Below are 14389 nucleotides of genomic sequence, written 5' to 3' on the forward strand. Positions count from 1 at the left end.
ATACGGAACCAAAAACTCTCATTTTAGAAAGATCAGGTTTCCTCCCTGTCAGTGCACAGTATGGGGTTTGCCGTATTCTGCCATTGTAGCACCTGTTGCGAATTACTGCAGAAGTCATTACAGCATACGTCCACAGCATCTTAGGTAGATTGCTCTCTAAGAGCATGCATCTTGCCATTTCAAATAGCGTTCTCCAATTTCTCTCAGCAGTCCCATTTTGATGGGGTGAATATGGTGCTGAGGTCTCATGTCGAATACAGTTCTTGCTTAATAGAGACTGAAACTCTTTTGCCGTAAATTCTGTGCCGTTGTCTGACCTAACACACTTTATAGTCCCATAAGGGGCTGTATCAGCGAGGAACTTTTCAGTAGCTTTCACAGTGTCACTCTTAGCTTTTAGAAAATACACAAACACTGAACCCGAGTAGTCATCAGTAAATGCTAGTGCATACTTGAAACCGTCTTTAGCTACTGGGTCAATAGGACCAGCTAGATCTGTGTGCACAAGTTCCAGTGCAGCCTTAGCTCGTGTGTCAGGTTCCCTGTTTCTAGATTGAACAAATTTACCTTGTGTGCAAACCTCACAGTTTAGGTTAGATTTATCAATCTTTCCTTTGATTTTCATTCCTTCAACTACATCCTGCAATCTGGAAACATCATCATAATTGCAGTGTCCGAGGATCTCATGCCAGGTTTTAATGTCATAACATCCGTTACAACTATCAATGTCCTCGCTGACAGTGTTCAGATAGTACAGTCTGTTGTATTCTTGAATGTGAAATTTAGTACCGCTTTTGTGGATGAGTTCATCACGTCCCTGTTGGAAGTTGATCGAAGCTCCATTCGTTGTTGCGGCTTTAACAGAAAAGATGTCCTGCGGGTACGATGGGATGTACAACGCGCTCCTCAGCATCGTCTTCACCTGTTTTCCCTCGTTGTCAATCAGACACACCTCCGCGTCGCCTCTTTTCAGCGCCACTCCGCTCGCTCTGGTCCCGTCAGCCAACTCAATGTAGTGTTTCTCCGGCTGGAATTTGTCATCAAACTTTTTAAATTTGTCAATGTCCGTAATAATGTGCGATGTCGCACCAGTGTCAACCATTAGCCCCTTTCGTTGCACACTGTGGTATTGGCAGTCACTCGCTCTAAAGACAAATGTGTGTTCGTCGTTGTCCTCTTTATCAGCTGCTTGTTTAACATTGTCTCTCTTTTTGCGTCTGCAATTTTCATCTTTGTGCGTCGAGCTTTTACAGTAATTACACCACAGTCTTTTGTGATTTTGGGCCGGGCAAGCACGGGCTTTGTGCCCCTTTTGACCGCAGTTATAGCACGTAAAATCCGAGTCTGCTGACGTTAGTCTTTCTCTCCCCCTCCGTTCCGGGGCTGAGGCACTCGCTCTCATCACGTTATCATCACTCGCGCTGGTGTGAAACTTTTCCGTACTTTCAAAACTTCTCAACTTGGTTTTGAACTCTGCAAACGTCAGGTTTTCATCACTTTGTGTGATATGGATGGCGAACGGTTTAAACGAGTCTGGCAAACCTTTTAAAATCATCGCAATTAACAGTCCATCACTGAGACTCTCTTCGGCATTTCTCAGCGCTGTGATTGCGGTTTCTGCTCGAATAATGTAATCCGTGACGCTCTCATTTGCCATTTTCTGCAGCGACGTTAACTCTGTGTACAGGCTGATTATTCGCGGTTTTCCTTTACCAGCATAATAACCTCTCAAAATCTTCAGAGCTTTCCTACCGTCGTCTGCTGCATCTCTCATTACAAGAGACAAACTTTTGTCATCCAGGTATTGAATGAGCTCAGCATATGCTTCGTCATTTTTGTCCCTTTCATCATCCTCTTCCTCATCACCACGCGCGGGAGGCTCTGATAAAATCGCGTCCTTTAGGCCCAGCAAACGCAGGTGGCCTAGAAATTTCGTCTCCCAAATTTCGTAGTTCTTTTCATCCCCGTCGAAATACAATCTGTTCCATCGGTTACCTAATTCTTTCCTGGGCCCATAACCTGTTGGCGCAGCCATTTTCGTGAATTATAACCGGTTATTTTACTAAAATATACGGAGGAAAAAACACACAGACATCACTCGGCATTCTGTTAGACCGGAACCAAATTTATTTACATATATCCATTTATGGATAGCAGGTCACATACACGTGACATAAGCAGTATGAGGGCACACATCACAAACTTCAACAAGATGGTCCGAAATGAAAGCGAAGACGAGATATTTAAAGTTTTCCTCCGTGATATTGTTGTCTTTTTTTATTATTTTTTATTTTATTTTATTTTATTTTTAATATAAAATTATACATACAACCAAGGCAATTGTATTTATTCAAGAACGAATTAAAGGCTCAACACAGTTAAATTAAAAAGCGACTTAAAAAGACAAAGAAAATAAATAAATACAAATTTGAAATCATATCTTACATGAACTTAGGGTAAAAAAAAAAATATATATATATATATATAAAAGATACAAATAAAAAATAAAGTTAAATTAAATTAAAGGGCAATGTCAATCAAATCATATGAAATCAAAAGATCAAGCAGCTTTATCGCACTTCCACTTCTCATTCCCTTAAGGGCTCTAGAAAAACATTTTAAGTCATTTTTGAACACAACAAGTAGTGGGAGGGATTTTAAAAATCTACATTTGTGAATTAAATATTTTGCCATTATTACAATGTTATTGATCAAATAACAATTAACACAACAGTCTTTGGGAATTCCAAATAAAATAGGTTGTAAACAAAACCATGAACAACCACCTCCTTTTCGATCAACCAGTCCTGAACTGATATCCAGAAGATTTTGGAAAAATTGCATGTAAAGAAGATATGGTCAGTGTCTTCAGAATGGCTATCACAGAAAGAACAGGGGACAATATCTATATTAAATTTTTGATTTAAGAGTTTGTTAGAAGGATACATTTCATTTAAGATTTTGAAGTGTGTTTCTTTTGCTTTAGGAGGAATAGGAAAACTTAAATAAGCTGTTCTAAGATATTTTACAGTAATCTTATCAAACATGTGATCCAACTTATTTCTTTTAATTTGACAGGGATAACAAGTCATTAAGACAAGCTGTCTTATATACTCGTTAGTACAATTAGCACTTTTAAAATTAATATCTCCAATGAATAAAGTGGGAAGAACTGGTTTAACTTTAGCATAAGAAAGGGAGCATCTCATCAGCATTTTTATGCCAGAAGGAATTGCATTAATGACAGTGAAGAACTCTTTTGGGTGACAGCTAAATCCATGCTTCAATGTAAAAGACTCTTCCCCTAAGAAATGGGACACCACTACTACACCGTTACACGTCATTATACGTCGCCGCCTACGTCACAGGAGATGCGCCGATGTTTATCACAAACTTCCAAGATGCACAGGACTTGTACCGGTACTTTCTGTGGTGTTGTATTAACACGTTGGAGGTACAGACCTTGTCCTATTTTGACCTATTTATTTATTTACTGTGTGAAACTGTGGGAAATACGACATTGTGTGGCGTTCATGTGCGTTCAACTCATAAATACGATCTTTACGAGATGACTTGAACGCACCAATAGCTTGTGTGCCTTGTTCGGGGGAGAGGACATTTTTTTACAAACGTTTCTTTGAAGGAACTGACCGTAAATATGAACACAAGATTGAATGTAACAAAGCAAATCATTATTTGTCGTTAAAATACTTATTAAAGCCAACAATTCTTACATTTATGGGTCTCCTTTTTTGCTTGGGCAGCCATTTTGCTTCTGTAGCCGGTGTATGCAGTGACATTTCTCATACCCCTTCGTTTGAAGTGTGGTCCCGAAAAATCTTCGTTTGAAGGGCTATCTGGCCCTCCCCTTAGCCCTCCCCTCCAACCAAAAGAGAATCGAGACAGCCCTACCCCTTCACGTGCACACGCAAAACAGAGGGGAAGGGGTAAGTGAAGGGGTAAGGGGTAGAATTGGGATTGGCCCTAAGTCGCAGACGCTTAACACACAATCATCTTCATGAAAAGAACCGAAATGATCTTACCAGAGCTCTCTTACTGCGGTCTTTGATCTTGAAAAATAAAAATAAAATGCTGACGCTTAAACTAAGCTTTGCCACTTTTGCACTTGTTATTTTTAAATGCAAAAGACACTTCTTTTTTTCTTCTTCTTTTTTTATTTATTTGTTATGCATGTTTATTAAAAACAAGTTTTGTAATAACCAATTATTTCAGGACCTTTGACATTGATGAAAATTCAGATTTGGACCTTTGAATGTAGACTTTGAGAACCCCTGACGTCTTATAGTGAGTTCTTGGATAAATGTGGGTTTCCAGTAACAGTAAAAGATATGCTGTTGGATTTGATGCCATAAACCTCAACAATACCTTTTGTAAGAACTTGTGGAAGGGATTTTTCTGAGGGAATATAATGTTAAAGACAACAGGTTTCAAGGAGACATGATATTCTGAAACAGTTGTACTAATAAACATATTAGGAATATAAGCTGGAATCATAAAAGCTAAATTGTGGTCCAGTGCATTTAGAAATATAAACTGGAATAAAGCTTGGTGTATTTGTGAAGCACACTTAACAAAAAAAAAAGTGGTTACATGACATAAAAATTGTACATGGTATACAGTGGTGTGAATAAGTGAACACACACATGCTAAAGTTGCCTAAAAAGATGAATAAAAAATCATCTTTTGGAAATTGATCTTAATGCCTTAAAGGGGTCATGACATGAGAAACCAAATTTGCCTTGATCTTTTGGTATATAAGAGGTCTTTGTACCATTAAAACGTCCTGCAAGTTTCATAGCTTAAGACGTCCTCCCCATTATAAACGAATCATTTAATTAATCAAGCTCTAAATACAGCTCGTTCTGGATCCATGGTAAGAAGTGACGTCACGGTACGAAGTGACGTACCAGCGTTTGCATACGACCGCCTCCACAGCACAAGACAACTACGCTTTAAGCGCAAGACAACTACGCTCATTTCGTATCATTGTCGCGCCCGCGCACCTCACAAGTCGACGGACAGTGTCTGTGTACAGGGAAATTACGATGCCATTCCTGGCTGTGGACAAACAACATCTTTGAATACGCTGCGAAAGATCCAGTCGTCAGGGAAAAATGGATGCACTTTATTTTTTTGCGGACGTCCCAGTCCATTTGAAGGATGATCCAAAATGATGCTGGCTTTGCCAGAAAACTGTTGCTCAAAGATAAGTCCGTGCCGACTATTCTGGGCTCAACAACGACGACGCAAACTCTAAGTAATGTATTTAAAACTTTAAACTACTTTTTAAATACGCCGAATCCACAAATGTTCTGGCTGGGGGCGTTAATAATTGATGCATAGGCACTGACGTTAGCCAATCATAACAGTGGGCGTTAACACTGAACTCTTAAAGGGGAAACACCCCCAAAACAGACTGTTTGAATCAGAGGATGAGAAACAGGGAAAAGGTCATAAATCACTACATTTTAAAAGTTTTTTGTAAAAAAAACTATAGTAATACTTAGGGGTGTGACGAGACCCTTATCTCACGAGACAAGACGAGACACGAGATTGGGTTCACAAGAACGAGACGAGACGAGATTTTTGCACAATATTTGATAGAAATCCTCAATGACAAAATTCATGACTGGAAAAATAGTCTGCAGGTGGATTTTGAAATGTTTTAACTAAATCATCTTGTAATGAATGTCATTTCAGTTCTACTTTATGAGTATGAATTATCAAATACATTGAAATACAACAATATAGAAGCACTGTAAAGGTTTTACCACAAACTCAACTGAATGGCTTCTCTCAAGTATGATTTCACACGAGTCTCTTCAGACCTTACTGTACATTATGAGCTCCCAGAACTTCTGATTGAGGCTGTGTGTGACCTCTTATTAGTGCAAACGATAATTAAGTGCAAGTGCAACCATAATCAAAGTAGGCCAACTCTCTCTGTATTCAAAGTGCAAACAGAGACCAGAGCCACAACTACAACGTCCAGAGATAGGTTTGATATTGGGAGACGGGCTATTGTATGCAGTCTATTGGGAGACGGGTTATTGTATGCAGTCTAATTTGCGCGCATCGTGTTTACTTTCACTTTCACTCCATAGTGGCGGTGCTGAACGCGCTTTCTACAAGATAAGGGGCCATTCACACAGAGTGCGTTTTTGCTTTGTAAAATGCGATACTACGTAGAATGGGGGAACTGATTTTAACTTGAGCGCAGCGTTTTCAGAATGCTGTGTCATGCGCGAGACGCTGCAAAAGATGCAAGACGGGAGCGCAAGGTTACACATCCGTCTAGCGCGTTTACATAGAAAAACAATGGAAAAGTACCGCACTGGAATGGAAAAACAGGTTCTGTGTGAACCGCCCTAAGACATCTCAGATCGACTCTCTGTTGCGCAACAAATCCTCCGCCATCGTAACGCGATCAGTGAACTGATTCCTGCTGCACTGTCACAGTCTGTGTGCGACTGCAACTCGTGCTGGATGAGCAGAGGAGACGTTTACAATAGCAAAACGACAGTGGAGGCGGCCGGTGCCGCGGTGTACACCGTAATGTGAATGTAGCTATGGCATATTCTATGCTAATTATGGCGATATCGCGAGACAGCTTTTCAGTCGACGAGACATCTCGTCACATTTTTGTCTCACGAGATCTCGTGGCACGAGATCTCGTCACACCCCTAGTAATACTATAATTGCACCTAAGGGAACATAATAATAAAATAAAAAACCCATGTCATGACCCCTTTAATTAAAAAAAACGAGGAAAAACTCAACCTTTAAGGACACCAATTTTCTTTGTGAACGAATAATGTATCGTAAATAAATAAATGTTCTTCCTTAAAACACAGTCAGGACACCCCTGTATTAAATCCCCATAGAGGCGGCATATTTATATTTCTAAAGGCCAGTTATTTCATGGATCCGGGAGACTATGATCCGGATAAAGTTTCCTTGGCCTCTGGGATTAAAATATCTGCACATCATCACACACCCTTCACCACACCTAGAGATTGGCATGGTTTTATTTCCGTTAGCCTATAGGGATCTCCCAGTCACGTGACCCATAGCCGCGTGTCAGCCATTTTGACGGAATTCATCCGTCAGCTACTCAGTGGCAATGGATCATTATTAGGGGTGTGTATTACCCCCCGAGTCTAGGGGAAATAAAACACTAAAGAGGCATAATAAATAATTGTTGGGTTGTGGAAAAGGAATCCCAGCACGGATCACTCCGGTCGATAATCAAAAACGAATGAACGATTCAGCAGAAATCACGTCTTTATTAATGGGTAACGACGTATCAACTGATTCTAGTTCAGCACCACTAGTCGCGGACAGCGACACAGGATCAGACAGCTCAAATGGTAAAATAAATGGACTGCATTTATATAGCGCTTTCACAGACCCAATGGCCACCAAAGCGCTTTACAATATTGCCTCACATTCACCCATTCACTCACTCATACATACACCGACGGCGGTGTCAGCCATGCAAGGCGATCCAGCTCGTCGGGAGCAGCTGGGGTTAGGTGTCTTGCTCATGGACACCTCGACACTTGGTCAGGTGGAACCGGGGATTGAACCGCCAACCTTCCGGTTTGTAGACAATCTACATGAACCACTGAGCCACTGCCGCCAGCTCAGGGTGTACATTGCGAACTTCCCCTTTAACTTGGTCCTCAACTGCCAAAAAGGTATCCGAAATGTCAATCGAATCACCAAACTTACGCGCTTGAGCCCGCGTAACTACACATGCAGCAAACACTGAAGGAAACTCTGATGCCAACTCACCGGAAGTAACAGAATCATAAACTGGGTTTTCAATGACTTCGGGAAATGGGAGCACTTTCCCTCACGCGAGATCATTACCTAGAATTAAGGCCACGCCATTCACAGGTAACTTGTGTCGCACCGCCAGTTTTACACAGCCTGTTACTAACCCGGATCGAATGTACACATTATGCAACGGTACTTTCAACACACCCAACTCAATTCCTTGAATGAGAACATCAGATCCACAATAACTTTTCTCAGAAAATGGCAACATACAAGCCAACACAAACGACTGGTTAGCCCCTGTATCCCGCAACATGGTTACAGGAACCAAGTCTCGCTCAGATCCATTAAGAGAAATCATCCCCTGACACACAAAAGGATCATACGCGGCATCAATATTCAAACTAAATGGACTGCCAATTTTCTTAACAAAACCAATACTTTTAGCTGACTTCCCTTTATTTTTATTTTTCAGTGAGGGACAATTCGCAATCAAATGACCCAGTCCGTGGCAGTAAAAACATTCACGGGGTTCAATTGGTGTTACTGGCTTAGGTAAACCTACTTTCGAAATTTTTACAGTTTTCTCTGAGGACGGAGAATAGAGTTTGCGACGTACCCCAAACGCATTTTTATGGGTGAGAGTAAACTCATCTGCACAGACCGCAGCCTCGGCAAGAGTCAAAACTCTCTTTTCGTTCAAATAGACAACAATTCTGTCTGGCAATGCATTTTTAAAATATGCAATCAAAATCAATTCACGGAGGTTTTCAAAAGTAACGACTTTGCTGGAGTGACACCATCTATCAAAAAGCACAGTCTTCTCCCGTGCGTATTCCACATAAGTCTGAGAGGCATTTTTAACGTGTGCACGAAACTTCTGCCTATACGCCTCCGGCACCAACTCATACGCCCTTAGCACCGCACTTTTCAGTTTATCATAATCCAAACTGTCACTCACAGACAAGGTGGAACAAACTTCCACCTCACTATCTCTAAATGCAGGCACTAGGGTTAGATGACGACTAACATCAAAATCAGCAGAATGACCAGGAGCCACAGACAAAGGCACAGAGGGGTGCTAGTAGAGGGTACATCAAAACGAGCTGAACGGGAACGACGATCATCAGCCTGCGTTCCTAGTTCGCACTGCCTAAAACGTAACAGTTGAGTAGTGTGTTCCTGACGTTTTATCTCGAGATCTAATTGCTTTAACTGAATAGCTAGTTTTAAATCCTCCGAGTTTACACCACTAAGTGAGCGCAACACGGGATCTGAACTCGCACCATCAACTTCTTCATCAGTTGCCTCAACATTAGAACTAGCCTGCAAAATACCCTGCTTAATTAATGCAGCCTGAATTAAGTCTCGCAGTTCCCTCTTTCTATCAGTTTTAATAATCGCAATACCATAGAATTCAGCGATTTGGTATAAATAAATTTTCCGACAGGACTCCAAAACGTCACATGAAGGAGCCTGTCTAAACGCCTCAATACTAAATTCCATTTACACTTCCCCAACACGCATGAAAAAACTGCCAATCAAAACATAAAAAAGGTACTCACCAGCAAAGTCGAAACGTCTCAATTTGGATTGGGCAAATTTCCAAATCAAACAAATAGAATTGGACGGACGAGCCCCCAATTATTACGCCCCGAGTCTAGGGAAAATAAAACACTAACGAGGCATAATAAATAATTGTTGGGTTGTGGAAAAGGAATCCCAGCACGCATCACTCCGGTCGATAATCAAAAACGAATGCACGAAATTGAAGCAAAAGTAATACATTTATTTAAGAATAACAGGTGAAATAAAGAGCAACTCTTCAGGGTGTCCAAAAGGCCAAAATAACAAACAAAACGAATATAGAAAGAAAAGAAGGGAAAATTAATAACCTAATCCAATAACAAAGAAAATACATTCATCTTACCTAACTCCCTGCCCCAATAACAGAGATCAAACAATTTAAAAATAAAATATAGCTGCAAGCAGCAATCACCGGGGCCAAGCGCAAGCAAGACGACAAGACATGCCTACATGGCTGAAAGTGTGAGACAAACTGCAGCAAGGAGCAATTGAAGACATTTAAAGATGAATTTTGGCAAAATGGTTGAAAAATCACATACAATAACTAAAAATATGATTATCACTTTCGACCAATAGGTGGCGCAGTTACGAAACTGATGTGATGTGGTCAGAGTGAAGTGACAATGACACATACAAAGTTTGGTGTCAATCTGTCAAGGCATTGCAGATATAAAGCCTGAATAGTCATTTTGGCATCATGCCTCAACTTTGCCACTGCGGTATACGAAAACGGTTTCGTCTATCGACACGAAATCCATAACTTTTACTCGGCACGGTCTGGAAATGACACGATCCAATTTTGGTGAAAATCGGACGTTCGGTCTAGGAGGAGTTCGAAAAAGTAGGTTTTAAAAGAAAATAAAGATGGCGGACAGGAAGTTTGTCTGACTATGGCGAAATTGGTATCTATGTTTTCAGCATAACCCAAGGAATCTATTGAGATCAGTGTCATTACTATAGGCAAATTTATTCAAAAGTTATTAGCATTTTTGGAAATTTCATTATAACTTTTGACCAAAAGGTGGCGCTGTCTCATAATCTTTTGAGTACCTTTAGGGCCTTGTACTGATGACCCATACTGAGTTTCGTAACGATACGTTCATGCGTTCATAAAATACAGCATTTTAGCACATAATTCAAAATGGCCGACAGCCAAAATGGCCGATATGGGAAAATTGGATATCAGTCAACTCAACATGACGCCCTGAATCTAACGAGACCACTTTTGTGATTTTTGGACAAACCGTTCAGAAGTTATAAGCAAAAACATAAATTCTTCATATCTCCGGACCAGTAGGTGGCGCTGCGCCGAAACGCAGCATGTAGCCTCAAGTCATGCTTGTGATGACATGTACCAAATTTGGTCTGAATCCGATAAAGCGTTGTGGAGATACAGCCTTACGTCTGTTTTCGCAAGCGCTACGTAAAAATTATTTGCGCGGTATTCGAGAACGGTAATTCGAATCAACTTGATTTCCATAACTTTTTGTCGTCATGGTCTGGAGATGATCTGGTTAAATTTTCGTGAAATTCGGAGCAACGGCCTAGGAGGAGTTCGAAAAAGTAGGTTTTTTGGAAAATTCAAAATGGCGGGAAAACTATTATGACGGAAAATGACGTCGTATGGTGCAGTCGATTCGTCGTGAGCTCAGGAATCAGAGGAAAAAAGAATTTTGTTTCTAGCCCTTATGGTTCAAAAGTTATTAGCATAAACATGAGTGAAACTTTGGACAGCTGGTGGCGCTAGAGGGAATGAGTTGGAGACTCCAAATTCGCTATGGTGATAGTTCAGGCTGTCCTCTATCACTGTGCCAATTTTCATAAGTTTCCCGCAAACGGTTCTATAGGCTGCCATAGACGCCCAGTCGGAAGAAAAAGAAAAAGAAAAAGAAAAAGAAAAAGAAAAAGAAAAAGAAAAAGAAAAAGAAAAAGAAATATAGCTGCAAGCAGCAATCACCGGGGCCAAGCGCAAGCAATACAACAAGACATGCCAAAGTGGCTGGGAGTGTGAGACCAACTGCAGCAAGGAGCAATTGAAGATATTTAAAGATGAATTTTGGCAAAAAAATCACATACAATAACTAAAAATATGATTATCACTTTCGACCAATAGGTGGCGCAGTTACGAAACTGATGTGATGTGGTCAGAGTGAAGTGACAATGACACATACAAAGTTTGGTGTCAATATGTCAAGGCATTGCAGATATAAAGCCTGAATAGTCATTTTGGCATCATGCCTCAACTTTGCATCTGCGGTATTCGAAAACGGTTTCGTTTATCGACACAAAATCCATAACTTTTACTCGGCACGGTCTGGAGATGACACGATCCGATTTTGGTGAAAATCGGACGTTCGGTCTAGGAGGAGTTTGAAAAAGTAGGTTTTAAAAGAAAATAAAGATGGCGGACAGGAAGTTTGACTGACTATGGCAAAATTGGTATCTATGTTTTCAGCATAACCCAAGGAATCTATTGAGATCAGTGTCATTACTATAGGCAAATGTATTCAAAAGTTATTAGCATTTTTGGAAATTTTATTATAACTTTTGACCAAAAGGTGGCGCTGTCTCACAATCTTTTGAGTACCTTTAGAGCCTTGTACTGATGACCCATACTGAGTTTCGTAACGATACGTTCATGCGTTCATAAAATACAGCATTTTAGCACATAATTCAAAATGGCCGACAGCCAAAATGGCCGATATGGGAAAATTGGATATCAGTCAACTCAGCATGACGCCCTGAATCTAACGAGACCACTTTTGTGATTTTTGGACAAACAGTTCAGAAGTTATAAGCAAAAACATAAATTCTTCATATCTCCGGACCAGTAGGTGGCGCTGCGCCAAAACGCAGCATGTAGCCTCAGGTCACGCTTGTGATGACATGTTCCAAATTTGGTCTGAATCCGATAAAGCGCTGTGGAGATACAGCCTTACGTCTGATTTCGCAAGCGCTACGTAACATTTATTTGCGCGGTATTCGAGAACGGTTATTCGAATCAACTTGATTTCCATAACTTTTTGTCATCATAGTCTGGAGATGAACTGGTTCAATTTTCGTGAAATTCGGAGCAACGGTCTAGGAGGAGTTCGAAAAAGTTGTTTTTTTCGGAAAATTCAAAATGGCGGGAAAACTATTATGACGGAAAATGACGTCATAGGGTGCAGTCGAATCGTCGTGAGCTCAGGAATCAGAGGAAAAAAGAATTTTGTTTCTAGCCCTTATGGTTCAAAAGTTATTAGCATAAACATGAGTGCAACTTTGGACAGTTGGTGGCGCTAGAGGGATTGATTTGGAGACTCCAAATTTGCTATGGTGATAGTTCAGACTGTTCTCTATATGTGTGCCAAATTTCATAACTTTCCCGCAAGCGGTTCTATGGGCTGCCATAGACGCCCAGTCGGAACAATGAAGAATAATAATAATAGGAACGGCAACAGATACAATAGGTGCCTACGCAACTTCGGTGCTTGGCCCCTAAAAAGAAGCAGAATAAGAACCAGAACAGATACAATAGGTGCCCGCACCTTCAGTGCTTGGCCCCTAACAAGGCAGGACACCCCTACCGCTCCACACTGTTGACATGGTTTAGACATATAGAGAACGGTCAGAGGTTTTCACAAGATGCACGTTCACTTAAACTAATTAAAAAACAAAATCTCAAAGACACAATTTGATCATCGGCCGGAGGAGGGATTCCGGAGCTCTCAACCCAAGTGCGACCGAACCAAGAATGAGCTCCACGATGAGTGTCAGCAGCGTTCTTTTAAAGACCCCGCCCCGACTGGGCAACCAATGGCTGCTTACAACTGCTGATTGGCCAGAGAGAATCGTCACTATTCACTGCGTCATCATTGCACGCGCCAGATGGAGTATCCTGAATAACCCCGGCATTTTTAAATAGTTTTGCCAGAGATTGCGTGATATACCCATTACTAATATTATGTAAAACAGCATGTACACACATTGTCCTGTGTGTGTGGGTAGCGGGTGTGTGTCGCGTCGCTATGACGACCAGGTCCTATTGTGGAGGTACTATCTGCAATGGAAAACGGAGCGAAAAGCGAGCCGAGCCGGTACTGGTAATGGAAAAGCGGCAAAAGAGTATTTTGCTGCCCGTCTTGATTGGTGGACTAGCGTATGGGGGATGTTTCGGTTATGGAGGCCATAGGCAATTACATACTCTGCCTAGGTTAGGTAGCGCTGGCCCTGATCATAGCAAAGCTTCTCAAGAGAATAAAAAAAGAAGGTCAGTTGCAAAGTATATCTTACATCTGTGTTTTCTAAATACACTTTAGCTGGGTTTCCATCCAAACATGAAGCGAAACTTTTCAAAGTAAAAAATAAATAAATAAATTAGGGTGCTCACAATCAATCAGGGCCGGGTTTCCCGATAACGATGTATCTTAGCTCTTAAGAGCGCTCTCTACGTGCAAGGTTACGAACACTCGCAGCGATTCCACGCACGTTTCCCAAAAATGCACTTAACATGAACGCGCGAGAACGCGTTCTACGTGCTACTTAAGAGTCGCTGTCCATTTGCGAAGTGCTGAAATATAACATTATATGGATTCATTCTGAACGTTTAACCTAATAATCGTCATCTGTTGTGGATTAGCAATCAAGACAAGTCTATATAAAGCACCCACAGGCGGAGGTACTGACAAAATGGCTGAAAAAAATAAAAAGATACCTTTCAAAAAGATTACATTAAAGAGTGCCCTTACTTAACAGTGAGGAAGATGAAGAGGTGGAGGAGGTGGAAGAGGAGGACGACGACAAAGATGGCATGGGACCACATGATGGCCAACCAAGAAATCGCCAAAGGCTGGTTTTCGTGCACGTTATTGACAGATTTTTTTGAATTCATCACTATATTGCCCAGTCTTTGAAGCATATTTTCCACATTACTTCTTTTTTGTTAATTCATTTAATTTAGGTGTGTATTTCTAACTTTTTCTTCCCTTTTTAATTATTTCATTTATAAATTCATGTA

Source organism: Phoxinus phoxinus, assembly GCF_949152265.1.
Source record: "Phoxinus phoxinus genome assembly, chromosome: 20".
Lineage (NCBI taxonomy): Eukaryota > Metazoa > Chordata > Actinopteri > Cypriniformes > Leuciscidae > Phoxinus > Phoxinus phoxinus.